Source organism: Diceros bicornis, chromosome 11, assembly GCF_020826845.1.
Source record: "Diceros bicornis minor isolate mBicDic1 chromosome 11, mDicBic1.mat.cur, whole genome shotgun sequence".
In the NCBI taxonomy this organism is placed as follows: Eukaryota; Metazoa; Chordata; class Mammalia; order Perissodactyla; family Rhinocerotidae; genus Diceros; species Diceros bicornis.
In genome coordinates this window covers 1,410,650-1,436,284 of record NC_080750.1, presented here as the reverse complement: position 1 = coordinate 1,436,284, position 25,635 = coordinate 1,410,650, and the positions used below count along the sequence as shown (strand labels likewise).

At 39.2% G+C, this 25,635-nt stretch overlaps 1 protein-coding gene across 3 annotated transcripts in view; it reads right to left on the bottom strand.

Moving 5' to 3' along the window:
• TET2 (tet methylcytosine dioxygenase 2) overlaps positions 1 to 24,273 on the bottom strand; it is a 119,319-nt gene extending 95,046 nt beyond the window's left edge. The window contains exon 1 of one of the 3 annotated variants that reach the window (XM_058549843.1): positions 24,085 to 24,273. The gene's annotated coding sequence lies outside the window, so the exon portion shown is untranslated. The remainder of the gene's footprint in view (positions 1 to 24,084) is intronic. The other 2 variants (XM_058549842.1, XM_058549840.1) reach the window with 2 other exon arrangements.
• Positions 24,274 to 25,635: the final 1,362 nt, after the last annotated feature.

Here is a 25,635-nt window from a genome sequence, read left to right as displayed (position 1 = left end):
CTTTTTTGCTGTCTCCATGGTTTTGCCTTTACCAGAATGTCATCCAATTGGAATCAAACAGTATGTAGTTCTGTATGCATGTAGTAATATGCATTTAAGGTTCCTCCATGTCTTTTCACGGCTTCATAGTTTCTTTTTAGTGTTGAATAATATTCCATTATCTGAATACCATAGTTTATCTATCCTTTCACCTACTGAAAGGTATCTTGGTTGCTTTCAAGTTTTGGCAATTATGAAGAAAGCTGCTATAAATATCCATGTGCAGGTTTTTGTGTGGACTTAAGTCTTCAGCTCCTTTGGGTAGATACCAAGGAGTGTGATTGCTGGATTGTACAGTAAGAGTAAGTTTAACTTTGTGAGAAACTGCCAAACTTTCTTCCAAAGTGGCTGTACCACTTTGCATTCCCATCAGCAATGAATGAAGAGTTTCTGTTGCTCCACATCCTCACTAGCACTTGGTGTGTCAGTGTTTTGGATTTTGGCCATTCCAATGGGTATGTAGTGGAATCTCACTGTTGTTTTAATTTGCAATCCCCTAGTGACATATGATGTCATCTTTTCATATGCTTACTTGCCATCTGAATATCTTCTTTGGTGAGGTGTCTGTTCAGGTCTTTTGCTCATTTTTTAAATCAGGTTGTTCATTTTTTTATTCTTTTAAGAGTTTGAAGAGTTCTCTGTGTATTTTGGATAACAGCCCTTTATCAAATGTGTCTTTCACAAATATTTTCTCCCAGACTGTGGCTTACCTTCTCATTCTCTTGACGTTGACTTTAGCAGAGCAGAAGTTTTTAATTTTCATTATTACTTTCATGGATCATGTATTTAGTGTTGTATCTAAAGAGTTACCTTCACACTCAAGGTCACCTGGGTTTTCTCCTATGTTATCATCTAGGAGTTTTATAGTTCTGCATTTTACATTTAGACCTATGATCCATTTTGAGTTAATTTTTGTAAAGAGTGTGAGGTCTATGTCCAGATCTATTTGTTGCATGTGGATGTCTAGTTGTTTTGGCACTATTTGTTGAAAAGATTATCTTTGCTCCATTGCATTGCCTTTAGCTTTTGTCCAGGGCCAGTTGATGGTATTTATGTGGGTCTAGTTCTGGGCTTTCTATTCTGTTCCATTGATCCATTTGTCTATCCTTTCACCAGTACCACACTGTGCTGGTTGTTGTAGCTTTACAGTAAGATCTGAAGTTGGGTTGTGTCAATCCTCCAACTTTGTTCTTCTCTTTCAATACTGTGTTTTAATATTGGGTTTTCTGCCTCTCCATATAAACTTCAGAATCCGTCTGTTAATATTACAAAATAACTTGCTGGGATTTTGACTGAAATTGTGTTGGATTTATAGATCAATTTGGGAAGAACTGACATCTTGACAATATTGAGTCCTCCTATCCATGAACACAGACTATCTTTCATTTATTTAGTTCTTTTTCGATATCTTTCATTAGAGTTTTGTAGTTTTTCTCATATAGACCTTGTACATATTTTGTTAGATCTATACCTAAGTATCTTATTTTGGGAGACACTAATGTAAACGGTAATGTGTTTTCAATTTCAAATTCCACTTGTTGATTGCTGGTATATAGGAAAGTGATTGACTTTCATATATTAACCTTGTATCTGCAACCTTGCTATAACTGCTTCTTAGTTTTAGGAGTTTTTTGTCGATTACTTCAGATTTTCTACATAGAAGATCATGTCACCTGGGAACAAAGACAGTTTTATTTCTTCCTTCCTAATCTGTATACCTTTCATTGTTTTACTGCATTCGCTAGCACTTCCAGTACTATGTCAAAAAGCAGTAGTGAGAGGGGATGCCCTTGCCTTGATCCCCATCTTAGTGGGAAAACTTAAGGTTTCTTACCGTTAAGCATGATGTTAGCTGTAGGTGTAAGTGTGATGTTAGCTGTAGAAATCCCACTTCATCGTGGTGTATAATTCTTTTTATACATTGTGGGATTGATTTGCTAAATATTTTGCTAAGGATTTCTTCATCTATGTTCATGAGAGATTGGTCTATAGTTTTCTTTTCTTGTAATGTCTTTGTCTGGTTTTGGTATTAGGGTAATGCTGGCCTCATAGAATGAGTTAGGAAGTGTTCCCTCTGCTTCTATTCTCTGAAAGTGATTGTAGAGAACTGGTATAGTTTCTTCCTTAAATGTTTGGTAGAATTCACCAGTGAACCCAATATGGTTATTCATATATGTTCCAGAGTTACAGAACAAATTGAGGTTCTGGGTGAAAATAGAATTAGCATACAAAGTTCATGTTTATAATAATTTTGTCAATGTGTATGTTGACAAGGAGATGTATGGTCTTTTCAAGTCATTGCTACCTACTATTAAGAAATGATATACACTATTTTTATAGGCATGGGTAAAATGTTTTATATTTCCATGTATACATCTACCCTCAGTCAATATTTTATTAAATTGAAGTCCTGAAGAAGTCTCAAGATTTTTCCTAACCAGTATTAATATCTGTTAAATTATAATCCTGTTTCTACTTCAGTTTAAGAGGAGTTCTCCTAAGGATATTAGCCTGATTTCAAAGATGTTTTAATTTACCATGTAATTAATATCTGAATAAATGGGCTTTTGCATTCTCTGAGTAGTAGAGAAAATAAATCAGTGAATTTTTTTGAATTTCTTAGTCTCATCAACTTTGCATTCTTGCAGCAAATCTGTCATATTCAAAACTAGACTTTATTTCCTTTACTTACTAAAATGACTCAGTGTTATCTCAAGTTTTTCAATAAGCTTGAATTTTTCTTATAAGATTATTCCAGGAACTTATCACTTTAGTAAATTGTACACCGTAAATAGCAATTTTATGTACATTTTACCTTAGGGATTAAAGATAGGTAAACTTTTTTTTTGGGAAGAAGATTGGCCCTGAGCTAACATCTGCCAATCCTCCTCTTTTTGCTGAGGAAGACTGGCCCTGGGCTAATATCCATGCCCATCTTCCTCCACTTTATATGGGACACCACCACAGCATGGCTTGCCAAGCAGTGCGTTGGAGCGCGCCCGGGATCCGAACTGGCGAACCCCAGGCTGCAGCGGAGCGCGTGCGCTTAACCGCTTGCGCCACCGGGCCAGCCCTAAGATGAGTAAACTTTTAATCCTTGGTATTGGCGTGCAGGAGTGAACCTCCTCTTAAGAACAACATCTATATTCTTAAGTGGTCTGAGAAGCAGGATTTGTTGTCACATCATCTACTCTCTGATGGAATATTTAAAGTTTGGTTTATGGAAATGAGACCAAAGTAACTTTGATCTCCACTCTGTCAGAAAAGCAATATCATTGCATAACAAGATAACAGCATAGCCAACTTAGAAAAAACTGTTAATTGCCCCTATCAATTTCATTACCAAAAATATATCATCTATCAGAACACTTCTGATGAATACATTTTCCCTCAGTGAAAGATTTCCTTTTAAGTTTTGCAAAGAGTTAATCAGTTTCACATCTTAAGGCCACTAATACAATCACATTATGAGAAATATTGGAGAAAGTATAAAGACAATCTATATGAAACCCTGAATTCAACCTTCATAGTTCTGAAATATTTCCCATAAATACACAGGCATTTGAATGTAATACTATTTTTTTCCTTAAAAGGAAATAACAAGGTCACTTACAAAATACAATGAAACAAATATTTATTTAACATCTGCAGTATGCTGCAAGTAGTCATATATAATATATATCTACTATGCTGAATTTGAAGTTCAGTGAAATTTCAGAAAATGTTATCTTGTCCAAGTCTTTCATTTTACAGATGAGGAAATGGTAAGCTTCCTGCCTAGCATCACATGAAAAGTCAAAGATCTCATTTAAAGTCAATAATGCCCTTCTGCAATACCAAATATGTACTAATCCTGTTTGGCCTGTCTGAGAAATGTATGTTACAGACATATGAAGGAGATGATAAGCCTTGGAAGAAGATTAGAAAACAGACTTCCAAAACAGGTAAAGACAAGCATACAAAAATGAATAATGCAATCTGGAAGAAAGAGCCTAGTCTATTTCTGTAGGTTTCTCTCCAGGTATGAATGCTGCCTCTCCTTTTTCAACATCCCAGGTACCACACTGTACTTTCCACTGTAAATGGGCAGACATAACACTGGCAGCAAAGACCAGAATCCTTTATCAAGAAGCAGTGTAGCTCAAGAGTTCACCTTGGTAGCACCAGCATGGAATTTAAGGATTTCAAAAGATGCCTCAGTAAGTTATCCTATTTATCTGAAGAAGATTTTTTTTGACCTCTGATTTTTTTTTCTTATTCTCACATTCCTACCACTTTTTAAAATAATGAGGGGCTACTAACTTTTGTTATCTGCTTATATGGTTACATATTATTAGGTCAATAAAAGATATTAAACTGACAAATCAATTCTCTGATTTCAGAAAGTTATCTATATTCAGAAGAAATGTAAAGAAAGAACTACTTTATCAATTTGTACTTCATTTCAGTAGCATTGAGTAGAGTATGCATCATGATGGGTTTTTTATGTTACTAAATCTTTGGAATGAGAATTCTCTAAAAGTATTGGTCACCATTCAACAAACATCGATTGTGCATTTACAGTGTCCCAGGCACTGGGCTAGCCATTGGAGATAACACTTTAAACAACACAAAAGTAGAGCTCCCATCATGGAGCTTACAAATCAAACACAAATTCTACTGGATTTGGAGCCGTTAATAATAAAAACAATAACAGCAGCAAGAAAAATGCATTCAAAACACTATGGATTTATTTTAGCCATTTTTAAAATGAATAAAGAAGGTATTTCAAAAGCAGTGGAAAACTTGCATATGAAGAATCATCTACTATTTTCCACTACGAAGTAAATGCCAAGGACATTCAAACTCAGAACTAAGGAACTAGCAGAATGATATTATCTCATCACGTTTGTAGATACTAAGAGATACTGGAAACAGTGCTATTTCTCCTGCCCAGGAGGAAGTCAGGAGCCACACAACCGAAGAAAGGAGGCAGAAGGAAGACACAGGTGGTGCTCATCCTTCAGGAGGCCTGAGCTCCAAAAGCCTATTTATAATATAGTCAGTTGTCCAAAACTTAAAGTAGTTTTGCAAATCATGTTTACATTTTGAAGTAGCCACAAGTCTTTTAAACACACAATGTAACTGAAATACTATCCAATTATAATAACATCAGAAAACAGTACAGTTGCCAATACTATGGTATTTTGGCTACAAATGTTTCCTTGGCCCAGAAGCTCCTGGGAGATTGTCTCAGCTACACCACATGCATCCGAAAGCCTAATTTCACCTCTGTGTGCTCAACAGATGTTTTATCTACCTTTAATTTCTGATGGGGAGGAAAAAGAGAGAAAACATAACACTGGTAGCCTTAAAGAGAAAAGCAGTAAAAATAAGATTATATCATTGCTATTTTTTTTTCACTCACACATTTGCCAAATATTTATTGAGAGCTACCATGTGCTATGTACTGAGCTACATGTTGGTGACCCAACAATGCCTCCTTCTCAGAGAACTCACATCTGGTGGGAGGAACAGACAATAAACAAATTTTTTTTAAAAAAAACGTAGAAAAAAACAAATAAATACAGTGCCAAGTGATGATAAGCCTTATGAAAGAAAACAAGGCGAGATAAAGAGCGGCAGCTCCGGCAGCTCCGTTAGACAGAAGAGTTATGGAATGTGTCCCTGGAGAAGGAACCCTCCAGGCAGGATCAGAGGAAGAGAAGAAGCACCACAGGAGGAGGTCTGCAGGAAGAGCGTTCCAGGAAGAGGGCGCAGGAAGTGTAAGCCTGGAGGAAAGAGGAGGCTCATCGTGGTGCCAGGACAGCAAGAGAACCATGGAGATCTGAGTGAGGAGAAGAGTGGTGAGAAACGGAATCGGAAAGAGGAACGGTGGCCGGATCCCCCGAGCCCTTGTAGGCCATGGAAAGGACCTTGGCTTTCACTGCGAGTTAAATGAGGATCCATCGATGGTTTCAAGCAGAAGAGAGGCATGATTTGACTTAATTTGTAAATGATCACTTGAATTTCTGGGTTTGGGTAAAAGACCATGGTGAGGTTAGGTAGGGAGAGCAAAACCATAGGCAGAGAGACTCACTAGGAGGTTATCACAAATTCAAAAGGAGATGTGAAGGTGGTGTGGAAAAGTGTGGAATGGAGGGACGCTAGGAAGTGGTCCATTCTGGACATATTTCAAAGGCAGAGTGAGCAGATTTTGTGGAGGGAGGGGGTATTTTTGTCCCTCTGTTGTTTCTAGGGTTCCCTTCATTCCCTGAAGTGAGGGAAGTGGGGCTCTCAGAAAAAGACTCTACGTCCTTATGGATTCTGCATTTATTTTTAAAGAATGCTGAGCAGTGCAAAATGGTGAACTTTAAGTTTTATCTCCTTTTCTTACTTTCTAGTACCAGTTACTGAGCAGCAAAATAGGTAAAAGATATGAAGATGAGCAAAGTACCTTCAAAGGTCTAGAGATCAGATGGTCAGTCAACCTTGGCTCTGACCAGGAAGCACCTCTACTGACACGCACTGTCACTGATGGTGCTCGCGGACTATAGGACTGAAGTTTGACAGGGGACACTGAGGGCTGGGCAACAGCCACACACACCAAGCTTTGAAAACTCATCAGTAATGGACTCTAGCCTATTATTATTATTTTGAAAAGGAGTGTAAATAAAGTACCAGTGAAATACCAGTATAAATTTACCAGTATAAATACATGTATACATTATCTATGTACACAGAATACATATAGTGTACACACACACATTTTTTTTAAGGCTGGTTGCGTTGTTTCTTAGAGATAGTTAAGATAAAACAACTTTCTTTGTTTCTCTAATTTTCCTATAAAATTTAATAAATTCCATAGGATTTGAGCTGCAAAACTGTCCTTCATTAAAAAGAATCAATCAGAGGACATAAGATTTCTTGGAAATTAAAATTCAATCAACATAAAAAAATTAAGAGAATTGGGAAAATAAAATATAGAGAGAAAACAGATGGAAAATATGAGATGGAATTTAATAAGGAAGAAAAATAAATTGAGGAGGTTGACTGTACAATTAACATGAGTTCCAAAAAGATAGTGAAGAAAAAAATGGAGAGGAAGACATAACCAAAGTTGGAATAGAAGAAAAGCCCCCGAAGTGGAATAAGGTGCTTGTTTCCAGCTCCTAGAGGATCACTTAGTGCAAGAAGGTGCATTTCAAAAGAGCCCCACCTAGCCACACTGGACTGAGAGTTTCCTGTTGTGAGCTTTTAATTTTCCGGTGGAATTTCAGAGCTGAAAAGATAAAGATCCTAATAAGCATTTAAATAAAAAAAAAAAGTTATCTAAAAAAGATGGAATCAAATTAGTATCAGATATCTTGTAAGCAACACTGGATAAAAGACAGCAATATACTAATGTCTCCCAAGCTCTGAGGGAAAATTACTTTGAACCCAGGATTATATATACAATAATTTATCAATTAACTCTGAGAAAAAATTTAAGACATTTTGGACGTACAAGGACTCAGTTTGCCTCCTACACACATTTCTAAAAAAAACAAAACCATGTTTGACAGTAAAAAGAATCAAATATGGAGAAAGACATGGGACTAAAGTAATAGTGGACCTAACCAGGAGAATAACGAAAAGAAGAGAAAAATCAGAGAGCACAGAGAAGAATGAATTTAAGAAGGTATATTTCATTCACCAAGGGGTATAATTAAGAAATTTGGAAAATCATTGCAATATGATAAAAACATATGTTTCTTCTACCAAGAAGAACAAAAAAAAAAGAGATTAGAATTTTCAATAAAAATAAAAGGTCACAGGAAAATCTAAGTCCAAATGTGAAAGAAACTAAAATACGGCACAATTTTGAGGAATTAAAGGAATTTAAGAAAATGGAATCCATTTACCTTGATGCTTAAAATATTATCCTTGAACAAACCAAGTTTTAGTGCTATGGAATCATTGTTTCCTTCTCCACATGTTCAACCAGACCACTTAGTGTCATAGTGGATTCTATTTATTATAATCACAATATTGTAAATGATGTTTTGTTTTTTCAACTAGCCTTGAGCAACAAACAAAGCACAGGAGAAACTGCTATAGATACAGAACAGAATATAAATATTATAAACTGAGCAATATAGAACAATGGTATAGAATACAGAAGTTGGTAGAAGGCAGGGGAGAAAAAATAGATGGAAATAAGGAATACTAATTTTCACGTCTTGCATGGGGGGAAGTCAGAAAGGTATGGTCTGACACTGATAATTTTGAACATTAAATGTGTTATTGTAGAAGAGAAAAATAAAGACATACATTTACTTGTATTTAAAATCATTTGTTTTTGTTGTTACCATGTACCTGTATTTTATGAAAAGTCACTGTAGAAACTAACCAATCAAACATCTCTCTTTTGTGATCCTTATTTCCCAGAAATGATAGTTCAGACTTAGGATGGTACTCAAGAATATTTCCAACCTACAGGTGGCAACCAGTCTATCAGGAAGTAAGCATGTGTGTGTGTTGAGGGTCCCCTGTGCACTGGGTTGCATGCTCATTATTGTGGGGGATTAAACAGACATACAAGATGTGACCCTGGCTCTCAAGGAAGCTTCAATCTTGATGACAGAAAGTTGCTGACACATACATAGCTGATAATATTTTAAACTGTTAACTAAGTGGGAGACACTCCAAAACGTCTTTCACATGGGGCCCAAATCCCATGACACCACCATGTAAGGAATTTTCCTTCTCACGAGAAGCTCCTGGGATTAGCACAAGACTATCATCTATCTTTAAGCAAGGTCTGCCAAAGCATCTGTTCTCATTCCTAAAAACAGGATATGAAACAGTGTAAGAATAAGTAACATCTACAATCAGTAGTAGTTTTTAAATCTTGCATGCTATCATTTTGTATGTCTATGGACAACCTTGTATCCTTTCATTGTACCTAATCAAGACAATAAAACATGATTACAAACAGACGACACCATGGGCTCATAATTTGTATCCTCATTGACCCAATGAAAGGGATAGAAATAATCTTTCATCTCCTCCCACTAGAGGCATTCTTCAGAGACTATGCTGTCAGACTGGTGCAATCTCTGTCAGGCCTCATGTTGAGAAAGCTATGTCCAGTCTAGTGCCCAGGACCATTCAGGCAATTGAGGAATCACACCTTCAAGCAGAGGGCTGGAAGCATCCTGGGAAATTCCTCACTTGACCAGTCTGTGAGTCCTACAATTTCCATCTCATTATGATTTTAAAAAATCACAGTATTGATTCTTTCCTATGAGTCTATATATTCCACAAGGGCAAAGACGATGGCTCTCTCCTTCCCTAAGACATAGATGCTCAACATCTTGTTGAGGAGTGAAAAAATATTTATTCAATTGTTGCAATTTTGCCCAAAAAAATGCAAGAAATTTTATTTAACTCATCTGACCCTCTCGGCAGCATGTGAGATAAGAATGATTCCCATTTTACAGATGCAGAAGCAGATACAGAGAGGCTAAAGCTACTACACTGAGCAAGAAAATCCACGGCTTATAAGAAGGAAAGGGAGGATTCAAAACTAGATCTTTCTAACTCCAAAGACCAGACTGCCTGATGGCATCTAGCTGTTTAGGAGTTGACTTTGATCCATTAGAAATAAGGAGGCAAGGCAGATTCCTTTGAGAGGAAAATATGGTAAAAAACAGAAATAACTGGAAGAGGATGTGAAAGAAACATCATAGAAGTGAGAACACCCAGGAGGGTGAAATTACAGTCACAAAGGAATGGAGTGAAAAGAGAATAGGGTGAGGAGAGCAGAAATGGGAAGGGGCAAAGCAAATGGACACAGCAAATGTCCTATAGGGGTTACCGATAAATTGGCAAATAGGGAGATGTTTGAGATAACTCAAACTTTACAGGGAAGGTATTTAACCCTATGTCCTGGTCATTCCTCAGTAAAGTGAGGATAATAATAGCACCAACAAAAATAGAGGTGATGTGAGAATTAAATAAGATAACCCCTGGAAAGTGCTTTGCTTGCTGCTTAACCCAGTGTGAGAACTGAGTCAATACTGTCTATGATTAGAGTGATAAATAACCTATATGCAATTTGAGGCAGCTGTCTTTCCCTTCTCATACCTCCATTTTCTCATTTGTAAATGCAACAGACAGGTTACAGGGTCTCTAAGCCCTTTTCTTTCAGCCAATAACAATCTATGATTCCAGGTGTTGAAAATGAACTACACTGTTGCAAATCTGATGGAAGATGTATTGAAATGTTGAGGTACAGGTGGTGGGAATCCAGGTGGCAGCATCTCATAAGCAGTTGGAAACATCTCTAGTTTATACAGCTAGATCTAAAATATAAACACACACACACACACATATATGCACACATGTACACGCACACACATACACATGCACACACACATACATGCATAACACACACACACATGCACACAGAATTAAACCCACAGTCCAGAAAAAACTGTCAAACATTCAAAGGAAGGTGGATGAAAAAGTCTTTGATAATTTGTTACAAGTAGGAAAGAGAGTTTGAAACAGATCTTTAAAATGTTCATAATTTGTGATAGGGCATTTATTCATTGAAAACTATATTCTCTTTTTTTTACATGTTTTCCTTTCACTGTTTCAGGCTCTTTTCCATGTTAAACATAGTTGCTGGCATTTAGTTGAATGAATACCACCACTTTACTATTCAGTATTTTTGAAAATTCTCTCTTACCTTTTCTTTCCCTTTATCATGATTCTCCCAGAGAAGAAGAGGGTTTTCTCTCCATATTGTTGCAGATATAGGCTCTTAAACAGATTATAAGGTTAAGCAAAGTAGTTCTATACAAACATATTCAGGGATTTTGGAAAGCATTTCTATATGTAGTAGGAACGGCACATTTTCAAAAATAAAACAGAAATGATGGGTGAGAAACAATTTTAAAACAAGAGAAAATGGCAGCTCTAATTCAATTGAGTGTTCCCACGCAGGTACGTAGTAACATTACTGGAGATAGTTACGAGGCCATAATAGCTTCCAAAAGAGCTGAGTCAGCTTGGTTACGAAAGACAGTGACACTCTCAAGAGCTTCGTCACTCCAGTCCCTGGATACTAAAGCACTGACTCACTTGTCCGGGTTAAAAGCTACTATTTTAAGTTCAAAGCAGAAAGCTCCTTTTGGGTGGTAAGCACAGTTGAAAATAAACAATGTGGGGGTTGGGGGAAAGCCTTCTTCCTGCATGGCCCTGTCCCCACCAGTGAAGTTTCACTACAATCAGTCTTTCCTATTGGGTATCAGGATCCATGACCCAGGTCATTAAACAGTTGATGAGACACAGACCGCTCCTTCTCCCCCAACGGTTACATCACGGGTGTTCAGGATTCTGGAGCAGTGTGTGTAAACATTACAGCCGCGTGCGCCTGACCACACAGGAAGGCACCAGGGTGACCTGGATCCTGTGCAGGAGGGAACACCCTGGCGCCCATCTTGGCACCACTGAGCAGCTGTTTGTTTTTATATGTCACTCCTATCTGACAGGGCAGCTGTCTTCTAAAAGGACCATCTAAAAGCAGTTCATTCAAAAGACCCTGAGGATTTTGTGCAACTTTATGATATTTGGAAAAATGCATGACATCAGTATTTTTTCATTTTATATTCAAAGACAGAGATTTTTACTATGGTTTGTTTAATTAGCCATTTCTACCAACAAGGACTTAACTCATGTATCAAGAGTCCAAAACACATGTGAGTGAGCATGCACGCGTGCACACACACACACACACACACACACACTCAGTAGTAAATGAAAAGGGATAAACAATCTAAAACTTCCACATTGCTTCTTGATGTGTATCTTCCAGATTCAATCTACCATTTTGATATTTTATAATACAGAGACAACTGCTACTCAATCTCATCTTGATGAAGGTAGCCCATCCATTGAATAAAGCAATTTTTACTGCATGCTTGGCACTTCAAGTGAAACGAAAGTACAGCCAAATGAAATCTGTTTAAATCCCTTTCTTAGCAGAAATGCATTAACTTATAGCCTTTATCAAATTCGGAGCACTTTCAGCTTATAACTATATATGACTCACCATCCAATAAAGGTATAAGAAGAAGGGAAAATATTAATATTCTAATATAGGATGAGATGATTCTTGTGAAAGCCCAAGAGTGTTCAGACATGGCACTGCTCTTAGTAGGAAACTATACTCATAAGAAATTTCACACAAACTTTCACTATTTGGGGCCTAGGGTGATTAAAATAAATACATCATCTTCAGGCCAAAACAATGAAAAGCAAGCAAATAAAACAAGCAAATGAAAAGAATCCTTTTAAGCCTATAATCTACTTTCACCATACCTTAATTCAATGTATTAGAAATGTACAATACTTTATAACTGATAAACACTAAACAAGTTATATCTTTTCAAATCCAGAAGGAACTTTTACTCAGCAACAGAGATGAAAAACGTCCATCCTTAGATTTCATTGTGTTGGTTAAATGAGTCACTCTTTTGGTAATTTCTGCCAAATGCCAGCAGATTCAGATGTTAAACAGCTAAACTTAATTTCCAAGTCTCATATCTAAATAATGGATTTGGACAGATAATCTCTAAATTATTCCAGATCTAAACTTCTCTTATACCAAACATTACTTAAAACAAAATAGATCTGGTGCTTGGTTTATCTCTTGAGAAAAGATCCTTTATTTTTAAAAGTTAAACAAATTCCTTTCATTTATAGTACCAGATTTCAAAGATTCTAATCTTTCCTCTGTTTAGAAAGGTAGTATAATTACAAAAGTATATATATTCTATGAAAGAAGAGTTCAAACAGGCCAGCTTTTTAATTAGCTACAAGTTCATTCTAATTTCAATTCTTTGTTAGGCAAGAAGGTTTCTATTTTTGGATAACAGATGATGACATCCATCTAAAATGATCCTTAGTTGCAATATAAAAAGAACTCAAAATTTACTCATATTTTAAATATTCCAACCAGTCAGCTTACAATTTACAATGAAAAGCACCAGGAAACATATACCAAATACACAGGATTAGACATTTAAATTCTTGGTGCTTTAATTTTTTTTTTAAACTCAACTCTTTCTTTTTATTGATAAATATAAATGAAAAACTCTTAAAATTCTAATCTGGGAAAGAAAGAACAATTCGCCAAGTATAGAAACCAATTTTTTTTTTTAACCTCAAGTCTTGAGGTGGAATTAGACATGGAGGAGGGTTGAGGGAGGTGTGGGGATGGGGGACGGAAGAGGAGGGGATGGGTACAGGATGGGATGAGGAAGATGACCAAATAATCGTTTTCTTGCGTGTTCTTTGGTTGGAGTGTCTAGTTCCTCAACTCAGATTATGAATTGTCTTGCATCTTCAGATGCTTACAAATATGAAAACACATTCTTTTAAAAAAAGGCACTTGTGAGACTGGGCGGCAGGCGCGCGCACTGTCAATCACAGCCAGAACCAAGGCTCGATCTGCCCACACTCCCCAGAACCACGAAGTCCATCGGCCGCAGGAGGGGAGGAAGATTACTCCTGGAGAGAGGCACCACGTTTGAGGCTGCGGTAGGAAAACTGGGTATTGGGCGGCTCCTGCCGGACACCTGGATCTTTGGCTCCTGACCCTTCAGAGCGGTCGAGGGCTCCGGACAGGGAACCACGCACTGGTTCCCCGCCCACTCTCAGCTCTTACTCGTGCCTCCAGCCTCGGCCATGTTTGTGAATAGCGCGCCACGCGCCCCGCGCCCACGTGTCCTGTGTGGACGTGACCGCGGTCCTCCCAAGGCCAGAAAGGCAACCAGCCCCAGAGAGAAATCTATTTCTTTGGCCATAAAAACGACCATGTGGGTTTCAAGGAATTATCTCTAAGGGTGATTCATCTTTGTTTTTTTTTCCTCCCTCCACCCTCACAACAAAAAGAAAAATTAGTGGGAGGTAGAACTGGAGGCCATGGCCAGTCTCCACTGCATCCTCCTCTGAGAAGCTCCTGACCTGAGGACAGGAGCAAAATCAACTGCCCTACCTAATTAAATTTAGGGCAAGTTCTGTAATCGCACCAGTGCATTCTGAGCGCACTTGCTACCTCCTCGTTTTTCTTGGCTTATTTACTTTAGTGTGAACTGAAATATTACGAGAGGTGCGATTACACAACCACTAGATATGCCAAGTGGCAAATGGTTTGCAAAGTGACAATTCACATCCACATAAAATTACACGACCCTTTCAGCAAAAAGTATCCAATGGCTTTGTTTGGCTGAAGAGAACACAATTTAGCATTTCACCTATCTTATTTTAAATTTCACCCTCATCTACATTCACGGTGTCTTTTACAATGGGTTTGTGAACAAAAATCAAGTAAACTTCACTCCTTAAAGAGGCTGAATTCTCACCAATATTAGAGAAAAATGACAGTGTCAACAACTAAGTTTTTTACCCCTACATATGAAATCCCATAAACTTCAAGATTTTTTAAAGCATAACAAATTATAACAATGCAAAAAAACTGAAGCAAAACTGTCAGTAGTAAATTATACTGGTGTTTTTAAAAATACTCTGACTTCAACAAAATCTCAAGCACAGTTCTTTTAGTCATTTAAAAATGCTATATCTCATATCTTTTATACATTTGATAAAAATGTTTTTAATTTATATATTAAAAATTAGTCGATATCTATAAAATTTCCTATTAGAAATAAGAATCATATTTAAGAGTAAACAGGTTAAGTTTCAAAATATTGAAAATTTAGTTTCCAAAGTTAACCTTTCCAATTTTGATTTTCAGTAGAAACACATAATTAAATCATAGGCATTAAAAAGGTAAGCCATCAGCAAAATGTCTACTACCTTTGTTTTCTGCCAGTATGTTTTTCTCCAAGCTATAATGTGGTAGACATTCCAAAATTAAATATAACTTTGTCTTAATATATATATATGTATCATAACTTCATAGGAGAAAAAGTAACCATTTAAGTGGCTGGATTGAAATAACGATAGATTAAATCTAGAGTACAAGGTTTAAAATATGTGCTTTCCTGCTAAAATGTGCCTGCTTTTTACTAAAACAAATAATTTATATGGTATTTTTAGTTTATGAAGATTTGTTCTCCCCTCATGTTTGAAAAGTATCCATTTATGACTTTTTTCTTTCACCAGTTATGTTTGGTACATTAAAATATGAATGTAAACGAATTAATGTTTTAATAACTGAATTCACTTTGTAAGATGTTCACTCTAATTTTATGAATGATCAGACACTTTATTTGTAGAAATGATTTCTTGTTCTGTTATGATGTATGCAGTAAAACACACAAAAAGCTAATAATCACCCAAAGTAATTAGAGGGTGTCTAAAAGTAATCTTTTTAATGCAAAAAACATGAAAGGTTATAAAAGAGCTGAGAGAACTTTATAGCTAATGGCAAATATGAAAATTCTATAACTTCAAAGTAAGAGACTTCAAACAAAAATGGAAAAAGTGCTGAAAGAACAGATTAAAAAATAAATTAATAGGAAGAAGACAGTGTGTTAGGGGTGGACTCTGGGTGTGGCATCAATTGTACTATTTTCAGATTCTGGTGCCTTACTTTAGAAGCAGTACAACTAATAATTAAGACATTTTTAATGGGTGCCCTTGTTTCTGAATGCAGACAGGGAAGAAAACAGGAGGAATAACTCAGATGTTATATCCTCTGGGTGTCATTGTCATTATTTAAGCCTTTTTTCCTTCTATATTGCAAGACAAAAAATATAGCAATTGGAGGAGAAATACTGTAATAAAAATCCATCTTGAGAGTTGTGTGAATCGTTTCCATTCTGGACATAGATTTAATCCTCTATCAAGAAAATAAGTGACTCAATAATGCAGGTTTTAGCCATGGCTAATGAGACATGACAACAGTAGTTAAAATTATCATTAAATTATCAGCATCCACAGAACAAACTGTGACAAATTTCAAAATAGTAAAAGTAGCAAATGAAACATATCAACACTGTGTATGGCACACCCTAATAGGAGACTTGCCATTTCTATGTGGGACCATAGGCAATTCTGCTCTCTGGAGAGAGCAGACCATCAGCAAAACTTCATAGTTTTTCTTTTGAATATAGTGTATCTTCCATAATAATTATTAATAAAAAGCAAGGCTAAAAATAACAACAAATCAAAATATCCCATTTTCTATATTTCTAATTTGTTTGAAAAGGTTTACAATTTTGGGAAGAACATTTAAAAAATAAAGATGGAGTACTACACTCAAGCCCAGAGAACAACTTTTTGAAGATTATGGAGATACTAGCATAAAAATCTATTACCAGCTGAGGCTGTTCACAAAGTGTTAAGAGAAACAAGAAAGGGTAAAAAACAAGTCAGCTACTCACTTCTCCTGTGAGGAGGACCAGACCTTTCTTCTACCTTATTGCTTTCCACAACAACCACATGTCAACTTCTTGATGGGGTGAAAGTTCTACCACGAGTGTCTAACCTATGCCTGTCGCAGACACCACGCAACAAATCTATAACTAAGTGCTGTAATCAGACTCCTAAAAAGTAGAATTCTGAGTCATTTCTACAGCTATTTCTTGAAAAAGTAATGATCACAGCAATTATATGAAGCCAAGACATTTCCTTATTGAGTACAATAACAAGCATACATTAATAAAGCTGAATGCTTCCAGACCCCTGCATCTCCTCTACCTGGTTATCAGTCATGGTCCCAAGCTATGGGATCCAACTGGCAGCAATCCAACATTCTCATTAGAATACAAAGGAAGAGAATGTCTAGATGTCTAGAATTACATGAAGTTAGAAATTCAAATAAAACCAACCCCAAGTAATTCACCCTGCATGTCCAAAATTACAAGTCCTAAATTCAGAGGGACAAGTCCTAAAAATCTGCATCATTTTACCATTAATACGTCTGTAAAAATCTGCTGGTGTTTGTAAGGACTGTGGCCATGTGTAGCACAACGTGGAGAGCCACCAACATTCTGACCTTCACTTGCTCACCTGTCTTGGAGTCACAAAGACTGCTGCAGAGCAATTTCTTTCTCAACCCTATCTTACATCTGTAATGTACTACAGTAGCAGTACACAGAAACAGAATTCTTTGCTTAATCCCAATGGGATGCTTTGTCATTTTAATTTTAAAAAGTGAGATATGATAATAACAAGCAGAGATATAAACGGTTAACAAAATCAAAGTTTGGAAGCCTACTCTATATATCCTCCAGCATCCTTCTGTTTTCACATAGACAAGAAATTTTAATGCAAAAAAAAAGAAATAATCTAGCAATTTATGTTATTGAAGCATGCAATCTATAGATTTGTCCTCATTTCTAGATTAAACTACACATTTTACCACAGTTTAATCAAGAATGGCAATGTTTATAAACATTCCTTTTAACACTTGGGTTACATCTCCTGAATTAATTGGAAAATGGCTAAGTAACTGAATATATCTGAGAAAGTTTCTTGCAATTATACATTAAGCCCTGTCCATCACGTTACTTGACCTATCAGCTGTCAAATGAACCATCTCGTAGAAGTCCTGAAGGCTCTTTTCACCACTAAACACGATGGTCAACTTTTGTATAATTAAGTATCCTTCTCATCTATGACATGAAGGTAACTACATAACATGCACTGGTGCCCTATTCTAGAAGGATATGCTCAGCCCCATACAGTTCAATTCAAACAGTACCTACAATTCTTTGTATGAGACATGAGATACTTTCTCAAAGCCAAATATCTTGTCAATTGTATGCAATTTTATCGAGTTATAATTCACATACAATGAAATTCACCCCTTTAAAGTATATAATGCAGTGTTTTTTTTTAGAGTTGTGCAACCATTTCTACCTAATTATAGAACATTTTCATCACCTCCAAAAGATACCCCATATCTATTAGCAAGTGGAATCGTACTATTTGGATATGTGGCCTTTTGTTATTTACTTCTTTCAAGGTTCACTATGTTGTAGCACGTATCAGTACTTCATTCCTTTTTATTGCTGAATAATATTCCATTTATGAATATACCATGATTTATGCATTTATGAGTTGACAGACATTTGGGTTGTTACAATTTTTGACAATTATTAATAATGCTGCTATGAATATTCAGGTATATGTTTCTCCGTAGACACTTGTATGCAGTTTAAGTCTCCTTTTATGACTTTCCCTACACAGCCTACATTATAGCTACACTTGTATTATTAATGGCATGAGGCAGTATAGCATAGTGGTCACAAGACTGGGCTCTTGAGATAGACTGTCTAAATTCAGATCCTAGTTCAGCCATGCACTGGCTGTGTGACTTTGGGCAGGTTATTTAGCCTCACTGTGCTTCAGTGTCCTCACCAGAAATGGGATGATGATAAAACCACGTGCCTCTGGAGTTGTGATGAGAAAGAAGGGCACAACTTAGTGTCATCAAACATTAAAACAACTTAAAATATCTTGAACACAAAGGCCATTTTATGCAAAAAACTTTTAAGTAAAAAACCCTATATTCTGATGCACATTTTGATAAGGCATGGCAGCATAATCACATGACTGATGAAGTAGAACTGTGTTAAACTTTCCTGTTTTCAGGAAAAAAGGTTTTAAAATATCTGATCATGTGATAAAATGGTATAGGACTAAATATACACATACACAAACGTACAAGTCAAATTGGAGAAATCTGAATGAGATCAGTAGACTACCCCAATGTCCATATCCTGGTTGTGATATTATACTATAGTTTTGCAAAATGTTACCAGTGGGGGAAATTGGGTAGAATGTTTGCCCAGTTATTATTATTTCATACAACTGCATATGAATCTACAATTATGTCAATAAAAATTTCAATTAAAAATGTGATCCCAGAATAAATTTACTAAAAATCATTAAACTGTATGCTTACAATGGATGCTTTTATGGGATGATTGCAATAGCCTATACAAGTTACAATCAAGGAAGAGGCGCCATCATTATTACCATCATCACCATCACTAAGATCTTTTACATTTTTTTTCTCTTATACATTGAGACTAGATTACACATTTTCTAATTAAATGACATTGTTTTTTGCTAGTTCCATGTCATTCATTAAAACTTTTTCTCCCCCAGCTTTCACTGAGATGTAATTGACATATAACATTGTGTAAGTTTAAGGTGTAGAATATAATGATTTGATATATGTATATATGGGGAAATTATTACCACAATAAGGTTAGTTAAGACATCCATCACCTCACATAGTTATGATTGTTTTTTTAAGGACTGCTCTCCTGGGAACATTCAAATATACAATACAGTATTGGTAACTACAGTCACCATGCTGTACATTCCATCCAGAACTGATTCATTTTATGACTGGAAGTTTGTACCCTGTGACCCCTTCACTCCCCCGACCCCTATTCATTAGATCTTGACTGAGTAGGACACCACTAGGTTCCATCAGGGAATAAAAAGACATGGAAATCAGTGGCTCCTTTCCTACAGACATAAATATAATTTTTAATTTTATTTATTTATTTTTCCCCCAAAGCCCCAGTAGATAGTTGTATGTCATAGCTGCACGTCCTTCTAGTTGCTGTATGTGGGACGCGGCCTCAGCATGGCCGGAGAAGCAGTGCGTCGGTATGCGCCCAGGATCCGAATCTGGGCCGCCAGCAGCGGAGCGCGCTCACTTAACCGCTAAGCCATGGGGCCGGCCCCATAAATATAATTTAAAGGAAACATTTATAGTAATTTTAGTGAAGCAACCAGTTCATTTTATATTTTAAATTGTTCTTCAAAAACACTTCATCCCAATTTATTCATCTCTTAATTTAATTTTCAGATTATGTGAAGCTTTATTTCGAGTCAGTTTGAGTCACCACACTTACTATGAATAAAATATTGATTTCTAAATTCTTAAAACTACAGGTAGGTTGACATTATCGCTGAATTTATTTTTACACAAAATATTGAAAATCTACCTACTATCTATTTCTACTTCCTGAAGCCTGGCACATTCAACTGCCTTTCATGACAAGTAGAGAAAGCATACATCAAAGCTGATAGAATTCACTATTTTGGAATGGGCAAGCAAAATCCATTTTACTGAGAAAAGATGATATACCTATCTTAAGTCATGGATTTTCTGCAGTGTGCCATCTAGGATCAGAATAATGCTGGAAATAAGCAGATACATACGGTTCTCTTTGGCGCAGGCACAACGATGCACGTGCTCTCCCCTCTCCTCTTCTGGAACTCTTCTCTCCTACTAGACACCAAACCAACAGATGTACTATATAACCTCCTTAAATAATGTCACAGTGTTCACTGAGTTTTGGCAGTAAGTCAAAATAGAAATTGGAGATCCAGACCAAGTAAATACTGTATATTTGGCAAAATCATTTGTGGTTGTGTTCTTTTGCACAGTTTCCAAGATAACCACCAGCTCTACTTGGCAACCTGACTCTCCCACAGTTAAGGCTCCAATTGTAAAGTTGGCTGGTGAGGCATTTTCCTGCTACTGACTTTGGTGCCATTACAACTCTTAAGAATTACTGTGCAATGGTGGCATAATCATTGAGAAAAATGTTGTTTTGATGAACCAACACTCGCTGCTGGTCCAAAGTTTTAACCTGTCCCCATGATAGGAAACAATTACAGCAAAACAGTCTACACGGTTGTTTACAAAACAAAGACAACTCCCTCTAGGAATTTGAGATGGCTAAGTAAGACTGTTAAATTCTATTAAACCACCACCACCACCACCACAACAATTGAACTTGTAGGAGAAGCAATCAGAGCATAAAAAAGCAGATCTAGTAATATCTGAGTATTAGACATACTAAAATGTCAAACATCCATAGCTTTTGAAGACCTTTTATTTCAAAGTAATTTCATAAGAATTTACCAACTTGGATTTGGGGCAGGATGGAAAATAGAGTTTTGCTAGGTGTGTCTGTGAATCACAAGAAGGGTTTCTTAATGCGGTCGGCAAACAAGGAAATACATTTCAGTAGCAACATTTGGCTTACAACATTGTGTATGGGGCGAGCCTTGGAGGAACTGATAGAGAAATTCTAACTTCAGCAAGTGAAACCAAAACATTAACTCCAGTATGTGTTACTAACACCAGTGCAGTGCCCAAACAGGACTTTGGAAGTCTGTCACAACAACTCCTCAGCAGGTGCATTTCACTTGTTCTGGAAGAGAAGCTGACCTGCCAATGTCTAGTCCACGTGTCACTGGATCAGAATCACATCAATTGCTCTGGCTCCTGGTATGCACCAGCACAAAGCCAGATCTAATTAAAGCCTTCATGGTAAATACATGAATTTAAACAAAGCAAGGGACTTCTCTCATTCTAAGTGAATTTCTCATTAACCATTAGTTCAATAAGAAAATAAGCAAGCAATATTGTAGTTTAAGAAAAACTATCTATCTTGATATTGTCCACTATCACTCCCATAAAATTCAATTACCCAAGACAGTGCTATCTGTGAAATTTTTGGAGCATCCAGGTGGTACTATCACCAACATGGTAAATGAAGAACTGAGGTTATGTCTTTTATTGTACTCTATTTATTCCATGCTGATTCAAATAATTCCTTTTTTCTAATAAAGGATAAAGTGGTATTTTTATTCAGATTGGTGAATAATACGCACATCTCCTCATAATTATTGAGGCCCCTCATACAATATCAATTAGCAGCTATTTTCAGCATAGAAATAGGATGCATAAAATAACAAAAGAGTCTAAATTTGAAGATAGGAAAGAACAAGCCTTCATGGCCACATTCAAAGTCATTAACCACTGTAGGTATTCTTATTTATCAATGTGAGTGTAAAATATTATATCTATTATTAGTTGAATAGCTTGAAGACAGTATATACCACAACATTTGAAAAGTCCCCCAAAAGTAGTTAGATACTAATCTGTTAGCAAAAGGAATTGTTTATTTTTAATTCTGAATTGCTGGAATAATTAACCATAGTTTTCTCAACAAATAGAAGCATTTATGCTAAACTCTGTAGTTTTTTTTTTTTTTTTTTTTTTTTTTTAGGACAAATAAGAACTAACCAAATGACCTGTTTCTTTTGCACAGAGATGAGTAATACTTCTCCCTTGTAATCATGTGAAATAACCTCTAGTATCAATGAGTAAAGTAAACTTCACTGCTTTTCCAGAGATCAAAATAGAAAGAGTTACAAAGTGAACTTCTGAGGACAGATAGTTTTGGAAATCTGATTCATGGAGTAATGTCCATTACGATGCTTTTCCTTCTGACCATCTTTCAATCATATACATGCCTTCTAAACTTAGCTGTGACTTTCAGATCTTTCACCAACACCTCTCTGCTTAATAACATTAAAAAATCAATATTTATTGTGTTGTAATTTACATTCTACTTCAAACCTATCATGAAACACGTGCAGACATGTAAAAGAATATAACTCCCCTCCAGTGTTTCAACTTTCCATTAAAATGCAAATATAATGATTTCATTAGCCAAGCAACAATACCCACAGTCTTTACCAAACCAAACCAGTATCTTTTCTCTGTACATCCCAACTTCCACTAAGATACAATCTTACTCTTATGTCAGAATATTTGTTAATGAATATTTTTGGATTTGGATTTGCTATAATTTTCCTTGATTAGAGAGGGAAAAGCACAAGGTGTGATTTGAAATTTTAAATTTATGGATGTATCCTACTCCCTAGACAGGCAAATATAAAAATATTTCATTAAATTTTAAGCAAGCAACTGGAAAACAATTCTTTTTTCAATTTCTAAACACTAGATGGGGGGGGGGACATCACTCAATGTAATTAAAGTATGTCATGAGGGCAACAGCCAGCCAAGAACACATATTCCATGTTCGACCTTCCCCGGAGTCTATCCAGGCCACACTTTGTTCTGCCGTAGGTAGAAAACTCTCCGTACGAACTCTGTTAGCCTAATAACACAGACAAGCTAGGCAGGATTGGAGAGTGTGCGTGTGCGCGCGCGCATGTGTTTGTGTGTGTGTGTGTGTGAAGAAGAAGACAAGAGACACAGAGAGAAAGGCAGAGAGATAAAACACCGAAGAAGAGAGAGCAGCCGAGAAAGAAAGAGAAATTTGGATGGGACTGTTAGAAATCCGCTCTCTCGTCTCCGCTTCAGGGCTGGCATTGGGTTTCACTTCTTCGGCGCCCCTGACCTTGCAGTCTCCACTCGCAGGCCCCCTCCTCCGACGCCCGCCCCCTCCCCGGCCTGTGCCTGCCTTTGTGTCCGCCTGTCACTTACCGGGGACAAACGAAGCTGGTCGCGAGAAGCACAAAGCCCGGACACAGATTTGTCCACAAATTCTCTTACACTTATTCCCCGGGCTGGAGGGCACAGCGCATCGCAGGGCTGCTGTACCTTGAGAAAAGTGGGTTCTGGTCCAGTGCGGGGGACCAGAGAAACTACTCTTTCCTCTCTGGCTCAGCGCCCCTAACAAAACGCGCGGACTTCAGGGAAAACAAACCCCCACCTGGTGTACCCCAGGCCCAGTCCCCGTGACATTCGCTTCGGACACCCCCAAATGGGACACGGGGCTGGAAAGGGGCGGACGCCAACGCACACCCAGACCCTACAGCCGATAAAAGGGTGGAAAACCCTGGGCCGCGCTCTTTCCGGGGGGGTCAGGGGAGACGGAGGCTGTTCGCCCGCACGAAGGGAGGGGGTGGGAAGGATTAAAGGGAAAAGCAGTGCCCCCCAAAGCTGCACTATTTTAGAAAGGAAAGCCAAGAAAATTCACTTCCCTTAGGGTAAAAGGCCGGGAACCCGGCCGGCCGGAGTCACAAAGGTAAGTGTTCCGGGCAGGGAGGGGACGAGCACTAGCGGAGACACAGAACTCCAGGTTTAAAGGGGAATTAAACTATTTGTCAGCCATGTTGAAGAGGCTCCAGTAATTTGTGAGCTTCCCTCTTCCCTCCGGTGTCCGGGGGTGACACTGCGGGGCGCCGGGGCCCGGGGGCGCGGGGGAGCGCAGGGGAGAGGAAGGGGCCGCGGCGCGCGGGGAGCGCTCTGACCTCGTCTGTCCCGCAGCCTCGCAGCGATCCGGCGCTCGCGGTCGGTCCTTCTAACAAATCCTAAAGGGCAGCCATCTTGCTTCCTTCTGCTTCTCTACGACAGCAGCCTAGCCTCCGCATCAATATTCATAAGGCACTTTGACGTCTGTTCTCATCGCTGGCGGGCCGGCGTCCCAGGGCGGGCGCGCCGAGGGGGCGGACGTGACTCGCATGCGAGCGGGCTGGGCGCGCGGCGCTGCCGGGCTGCCGGCCTCTCCGCCTCCTCCCGCTCCTCCTCCCGCTCCTACCGCTCCTCCCGCTCCCGCTCCTCCTCCTCCTCCCGCTCCTGCTCCTGCTCAGGCTTCTCCTCCCACTCCCGCTCCTCCTCCTCCTCCCGCTCCTCCCGCTCCTGCTCCCGCTCCTGCTCCCGCTCCTGCGCCTCCTCTCCTCCTCCTCCTCCTCCCGCTCCCGCTCCTCCTCTCCTCCTGCTCCTCCTCCTCCAGCTCCGGCTTCTCCTCCTCCAGCTCCTGCTCCTCCTCCACCTGCTCCCGCTCCGGCTTCTCCTCCTCCCGCTCCTCCTCCTCCTCCTGCTCCTCCCGCTCCAGCGCCTCCTCTCCTCCTCCTCCTCCCGCTCCTGCTCCTCCTCTTGCTCCCGCTCTTGCTTCTCCTCCCGCTCCTCCTCCTCCTGCTCCTCAGCCTCCTCTCCACCTGGCCTCCTCCTCCCTCCAGCCTCCATTCCAGGCTCCTCCTCCTCCCCCTCCAGCCTCCTTCAACTCCACCCAGCCTCCTCCTCCACCCGGCCTCCGCTGCCGCCCTGGGCCCCTCAGTCCTGGCACCTAGGGAATCAGCCCCCCGCTCAGGGCTTCCCGCACAGAGGCGGGCGGCACCTGAGGGCTGAAGATGGGGAGCGCATGTGAGGCCCGGCTGCTCTCCTTGCGGAGTGGAGCAGGAGCCTGCGCTGGTATGAGCGGGGGAAGGGCCAGCCCTGGGGCACCCCAGGGACCCCGGGACGGTCTCTATCGCCGGTTAAGGAGCAGGGCAGGCTCGAATGGGGAGGTGGCCTGGGTGCCTGGCACAAGGACGTGAGACCCCAGATTAACCTTTTAAACCTTTTCTTGGTACCGCACTCCACCACCCTTAGAGGTATCTGCGCACCACCCCACCCGCGCTCATCATCCCCAGCCCCGCCCCTCCCACTAGCCTAACACCCCCCTCCCTGCAGATATTCCCGCACTCCCCCCCACTAGCCCTTACTCCCCCCTCCCCCGCAACCCCACTCTGGCGCATCGCCTACATTAGCCCTACTCCCACCCCCCTGCACTAGCCCTTATTCCCGCGTACCACCACCCCTGTGCACCCCCTGCACTAGCCCTTATTCCCACCCCCCTGCAGGTACCCCCACTAGCCCTTACTCTCCCCTCCCTCCAGGTACCCCCGCACCCCTATCCCCTGCCCGCACCCCCACCCCCTGCTAAACCCACTCTCCCCGCCTTACCCCCTTGGGGTCCCCTCCACACGTCGCTTTAATCTCGCTCAGCAGAAGCACTCCCCAGTTTCGCTGAGGGCACGCCC